General features: G+C 34.9%; 1 pseudogene; it reads left to right on the top strand.

The window, feature by feature from the left end:
• Positions 1–426: 426 nt before the first annotated feature.
• LOC113002391 (replication factor C subunit 2-like) lies at positions 427–3,735 on the top strand (annotated as a pseudogene).
• Positions 3,736–6,930: the final 3,195 nt, after the last annotated feature.

Raw genomic sequence — 6,930 nt, 5'->3', positions numbered from 1 at the left:
CTTTATCTCTCTTGCAACAATGGCTCATCCCTTCAGAGACCTCTCATTGGGCCGCTCTAAGAGAGACTCCACGTGATTGTCGATAATGCCTCCCAAGCCCACCAACCTCACTGTCGCCGCCGACCTTCCATCTTCGCTCGGCCAGCCTCTGGGATCTCCTACAAGATCTTCTTCACCGTGTGCCACTCCTCTTCTGGAAAGCTTCTCAGTTTTGCTGCCAACCAATCCTCTACCAATTTGCCGAGTCAAAACTTGCCTATCTCACCCACGCTCCAAAGATCCATCACCTCCACCGTCGCCAGCAAGGTCAAGATGGCCTTCGGCCTGAAATCGTTAGGTTTGGCCTCCAGAAAGAGCCCTGGCTTCAGTTCAGGCCAAGGAAAGCTGAAACAGCCTCTCACCATCGACGAGCTCATGCTCAACTAAATGAGGGTTTCCAAAGCCTACGACGTGCCATGGGTAGAAAAGTATCATCCCAACAAGGTCGTCAACATCATCAGCAACGAGGATGCTGTCTCCAGGCTCCAAGTCATCACTTGTGATGACAACATTGTTGGATCAAGTGACCTCGGAATAATTAAGAAGGGGGGGTTGAATTAATTATGAACGTGTCTTGACTAATTAAAAATCTATCATTATTAATGTTACTAGATTCAATTAGGCTTTTACTACTAAGTTAAGAAAGTAAAGAACAGAAATGGAAACTTAACCAAAAGTAAAAGCGATAATTAAAAGTAAACAGCGGAAATTAAAGAGTATAGGGAAGAAGAAGACAAACATAAGATTTATACTGGTTCGGCCACAAACCGTGCCTACATCCAGTCCCCAAGCAACCTGTAGTTCTTGAGATTTCTTTCAACCTTGTAAAATCCTTTACAAGCCAAAGATCCACAAGGGATGTACCCTTCCTTGTTCTCTTTGAAAAACCAAGTGGATGTTCCCTCCACTTGAACTGATCCACAAGAGATGTACCCTCTCTTGTTCTTAGTATAACAATTCCCAAGTAGATGTACGCTCTACTTGTACCACGAAGGATGTACCCTCCAATGTGTTGGGACAAAGAATTCTCAGGCGGTTAGTCCTTTGAATCTTTGTAAGGGGAAACAAAAGATATCTCAGGCGGTTAGTCCTTTGAAATCTTTTGCTTAAGGGGAAGGGAAGAATTAAAAGAATTCTCAAATGGTTTGTCATTTGAATCTTTTGGCAAAGGGAGAAGAGAGATACAAAAGAATTCAGGCCGTTAGTCCTTCTATTCTTTTGGCAAAGGGAGAAGTGAATGAAAAAGATGAATAACACAAGTTTTTTAACAAAGAACTTTTCTTGGAAGAGAAAGTGTTAAACAAAAATTTTTAGAAAGATGAAGAGAAATGAATTAAAAAGTTATGTTGAAAGTGTTGAAAGATATTGAAAGATTGATATGAAATTCATGCCATGGTCACATATTTATAATTACCTGATGACTCAAGTTAAAGTTTGTGACTCTTGGCAATTTCTTTAAAACTAGTCACCCTTTAAAAATTGTGACTCTTTTGAAAACTAGTCACTTAAAAAGTTGAGACTTTTGAAAAAATCTTCAGAAACAAGTCACTTGAAGAATTGTGACTTTTGGAAATTTATTTTTCGAAATCAATCACTGGTAATCGATTATCATTAAGGTGTAATCAATTACACATCAACAAATGTGACTCCTCAGTTTAAATTTTGAAAATCAAAACATTTAGAAGCTCTGGTAATCGATTACAAGTATTGTATAATCGATTACACAAGTTTAAAATGATTTAAAACTGTTTAAACACAAGTTGTGACTCTTGAAATTTGAAATTTGAAATCTAACGTTTTAAAACACTGGTAATCGATTACTACCTTCTGGTAATCGATTACTAGAGAGTGAAACTCTTTGGTAATGATTTTGTGAAAACTTCTTGTGCTACTCAATGTTTTGGAAAAAATTTTTAGTACTTATCTTGATTGAGTCTTCTCTTGATTCTTGAATCTTGATCTTAATTATTCTTGAATCTTGATTCTTAACTCTTGATTCTTTGGCATCATCAAAATAACCTTGGAAGACATTTCTTCCACAAACATGCCCAATCTTGTTTTATCGGTACGTCTCTCATTTCATCCCTCAAATTAACTATTTCCTCTTTCTCAATTTTTTTATCCTAAGTTCTAACCCTCCCATTTTAGGGTCCTCCCGGAACCATAAAAACCATTAGCATTCTCGCCCTCATGCACGAGCTTCTTGGAGGACCAAATTGCAAGGAAGCTTTTCTTGAACTAAACGCTTTAGATGATAGGTACATTTTTGTAATTTGTCGATTCCATTTTCAATTTTGGATGAATTCTTGTTAGTTTATCCTTTCACTTTTGGTTATAGAGGAATTTATGTTGTGAGGAACAAGATCAAGTTGTTTGCTTAGAAGAAAGTCAAGCTAACCCCGAGGAGGCACAAGATAGTGATATTGGATGAAGCTAATAGGGGGGTCTTCATGGTAATTTAATTTAATCTAGTTAACAATGTTAGTCCCATGTTCTTATACCAACATTATGTGTGTTAGAGTAGAAGTCAACTCAGATCAATTAAGCCAATCTTAATTTATTTTTCATCTTGTGTTGTACAATGTTTATTGTTGTATATTTGGGAAAAAAACTAAATAAAGAATTTTGATTTTGGAAGGTTTACTAGTTAGGATTATTGTATATTTTTGTTGTACCTTGTTAACTAAATAAAAGGGTATTCGAATAGTATTGACACTTTTTTTATTGAAAAAATATTTTTCTTCTGATTAGTAATGTATGGGACCTTAGAAATGCACTACTTGGACTTTGACTTGCTTCATGTTTTTGGATGATATGTGATATATTAATTTGAAAATTCTTAAAGTAGAATATGACATTTTAACAAGCTGATTTTTCTGTGGCAACAAACTTGATGGTTTTTTTTGTTACATTTGAGGGACTTCAAGTCATTTGAGAGATTTTAGATGATGCAATAGTCTGTTTGGTTTGTTTTTCAGACACAAGCTAGCTAGCCCAATAATAGCCTATTTATAGCCATAGGTAGTGGTTTGCAAAATATCCTTTTTAAGTATATTGACAAGTTTAAGGTGTTTGGTTATTTGGTAGTATCTAACCAATTCCCTTTATTCCTTTTGAGCTTAAAATTGTGATGCTCTAAAATATTTGATTACTTGCCTCCTTGGTTGTGTTGCTGCTATGTGATATAGTAGTAAAAAGGTTTGCAGATAATATATAGCAACTAAATGTTATAGGAAGATATGTTATTCTTATTTTCTCATTTTAGTTTGCAGATAATATGTTATGAGGTTTCCACCATTTTTGGTTCTTTATCATAAATTGTTTTCAAAGATTCTTGTCATTGGCAAGGTGAAATGGTCAGGAATAGCTTCTATGATTATAAAATTGTTTTTAGTGTGCCATGAAAATATGCTTTTTAGTAATTAGTGCTGATATATTTGATTAATTTTTTACTTCTAAATTCATTATTATTCTTGCTTATTTATCTATATCACTAATGATATATGTTAGAATTTCCATTATAGCTGCCATGAGCCACAATGAGAACAGTGCCATGCCATAGCACCCTAGCTGCTATTTGATAAGGCTGGTTTCCATTTATTTGGTTTCAATAATATTGAGGAAATACATATTGAATTGTGTTCTTGTTAAAGGTTCACTATGTTCTTGAAGGACTTGAAGCCATCATTTTCATAGCTGACGGTGATATGAGACAGATAGTAAATAACTTGCAAGCAACATATAGTGGGTTCCAATTTGTTAACGATGCAAATTTTTTAAGGTTAAAATAAACTAAGATCTGTGATTTGTGTTTTTCACAGTTTACTGTGAATGTATGTATACATGATTTTGATGATGCCAAAGAAGAATCAAACAAAGTAGCTTCAAAGGATAAGCATGGCTTCAAGATTAATACAAGATTGCTTCAACAAACAAAGCCTTGCTTCAAGATTAACTCAAAGATCAAGCCTTGCCTTAAAACAAAGTACTTTCAAGACATGCAAGGCTCTGGTAATCGATTACCAGAAGACAGGGTTGAGAAATAGCTGTTGAAAAGGGTTTTGAATTTGAATTTTCAACATGTAATCGATTACCATATGTTTGTAATCGATTACCAGCAACGAAACTCCTGAAATTCAAATTCAAAAGTCATGAACCTTTAAATTATAACTGTGTAATCGATTACACAAACATGGTAATCGATTACCAGTGGAGAATTTTCAGAAAACATGCCAACAGTCACATCTTTTCACTGGATTTGTGAATGGCCATCAAAGGCCTATAAATAGGTGACTTGGGCACGAATTTTAAAAAAGAGTTTTTTTGGTCCAAAATGTCTTATCCTCTCAAAAGAAAATGAGAGAGATTCCAAGAGAACTTCATTGCCAAATGCTCTCTCAAGAACTCTTGGGCAAACACTTGCAAATCCATTAAGAGTTCATCCATGGATCTTCATTGTAATATCCTTCTCTTCAAGAAAGAATTCTTCTTTCTTTATTCTCATTCAATAAGATTGATTAAGGGACCGAGGGTCTCTTGAGTTGTAAGGATTCCTGAACACAAGGGATGGGTTGTCCCTGTGTGGTTTAGAAGTTGTAAAGGATTTTACAAAGATAGTGAAAATCTCAAGTGGGTTGCTTGAGTATTGGACATAGGCACGAAATTTGCCGAACCAGTGTAAACTGTGTTTGCATTCTCTCTTCCCTTATCTCATTTATGTTATTGCAATCAGTTTTTCCTTGCATGTTTAAAGAACATTATTAAATTGATTGCACTACTTCTTCTGCACTCTAAGCTTATCCCTCTTAAGATTATTGAGGCCACAAGGTCCAACAAGTGGTATCAGAGTAGGATTCTTGTCTAAAGTTTAAAAACTTCAAGGATAGATATGGCCTCATCCAACTTTCCATTTCCTGAGGGAAATTCTATCAATAAGCTCATATGTTCAATGGTGAGGGTTATCAGTATTGGAAAACCCGAATGCAGATCTTTAAAGAAGCCATAGATTTAAAGATATGAGAAGCCATTGAATTAGATTCCTTTATTCCTACAATGGTAGAGAGAAATACAACTACATATAAAAAAAAACTATAGAAGAAAGAAGATGATGATGAAAGAAGAAATAAGAAGTGATGCAATCCTACCCCGCAAGGGCATTGGATAGAAAACTCCAAGTAGATTGGGCCTTAGGGTTCTTATGAGCCTTAGGGTAGATTTCGGGCCCATGGGCTAAGTACGAGCCCACTTATCTTTGTAAATATTAGATTAAGGTTTCATTATTTTTGGGCCTTGTATTTAGGGCTCCATAATGTAGGTAGGGTACCCTAGAAATATAGGATTTTTCAGCCATTGTATTTTAGGGCACCTAGACTAGTTTTTGTATTAGGGGTAGTTTTGTAATTTCACATGCACTAAGTGGATATTTGATGTGTGTGGTTGGAAATAAATTTAATTGAATTGGTAGAAGCCCAATCCAATTAAATTTTAGAGGGGGAGGTGAGCATTTGCTTACTACACCCCATTGCCACATCATATAGTCACACTTTGTGCATGTCCTTCATGCTTTTCATGCCTCATGACACCTAAGCACACTTAGTGGAGAATCTTGGAATTAATCTTGGATTAGTGGGCTGAACCATAACTAAAATTCACTAATCATAATTAGTGAAATTTTGGCTCCAAAGTTTGGCTCCACAAATTCAATTTCAAATTCAAGTGAAATTTGAATTTCCCTCCAATTTTGTGTGACACTTAGGCTATAAATAGAGGTCATGTGTGTGCATTTTTTTCAACTTTGATGATTTGAATATTAAACTTCAGATTTCAAAGCTCATTTAGAGCACAAAATTTCGTGCTCTTCTCTCCCTCTCCCTTCATTCATCTCCTTCTTCCTTCAAGCTCTTATCCATGACCTCCTATGGTGGTGAGCTTCTTCTAGACTCATCTTCTCCTTGAAGTGGCGTCTCCTCTCTCTCTCCCTTTCTCCATTCCGCTGCCATTCATCTTCCAAGAAGCAAAGGAATCCATTGATGAAGAAGATCCTAGGCCTACAAGCTCCAATGGAGCTTGCATCAAGAAGATTCCTCCTTAGCCCCAAAATGCTGAATACGATCAATCTGGGCACGTGAGATTCAATTGTCCTGTCTTCAAAAGAAGAATGAAAAATCTGACAAGAGGAATTTCAAAGAGAAGAAATAAAAGAAAGGATACATCACTTAGGAAGATATGTCATAAATTCTTCAAGTGATTTAGAGAATAAAATCATAAGTCTGGGTATCATGATGAAAGACTATGAAAACGGAGAAGAGCAAAGTGGATATAGTGATAGCAATTTCTCCAAACACATGGAATTCATCCAAGATTATTCATATTTCTCCCCAAGATAGTGAATATGTGATTTATAGAGACAACAAGCAAAGGCCACTTGATCAACAAGCCTAACAAGTAATATCAAATGATACCAACAGGTCACTTGTCTTTGATTGATTACTTTTGATAATTTTTGTCTATGATTGATAACTTTTGATTGAGTTTAATGCTTGTTTTGTGCTTAAATTTTTTATTGTCATTGATGATTATGATTGATAGTTATGTTGATTGTATTTAATAATTGTTTTTGATTGTGTGTTTGATTGATTGTATTTTTTGATTGATGTATTATTGTACTTGTTTTTGCTTGATTAATATTGAATTATTATTTTAATGTCTTTTGGTATCACTTGATTCTCATACATTGCAACAAGTGGTAACATTTTTTTCCTCCTCTCTATTCATGATTTCTTTTTTGATGTTGACAAAGGGGGAGAGAAAGACATAAGATAAAATAATAAGGAAAAATTATCTATTTTTTATGAGACAACTTTTTATATATGAAAAATACGAAATCTTCAA

The sequence above is a fragment of the Glycine max genome, chromosome 1 (genome assembly GCF_000004515.6).
Source record: "Glycine max cultivar Williams 82 chromosome 1, Glycine_max_v4.0, whole genome shotgun sequence".
Lineage (NCBI taxonomy): Eukaryota > Viridiplantae > Streptophyta > Magnoliopsida > Fabales > Fabaceae > Glycine > Glycine max.
Note: the sequence above shows the minus strand (reverse complement) of the source record. Positions and strands in the feature narration are given on the sequence as shown.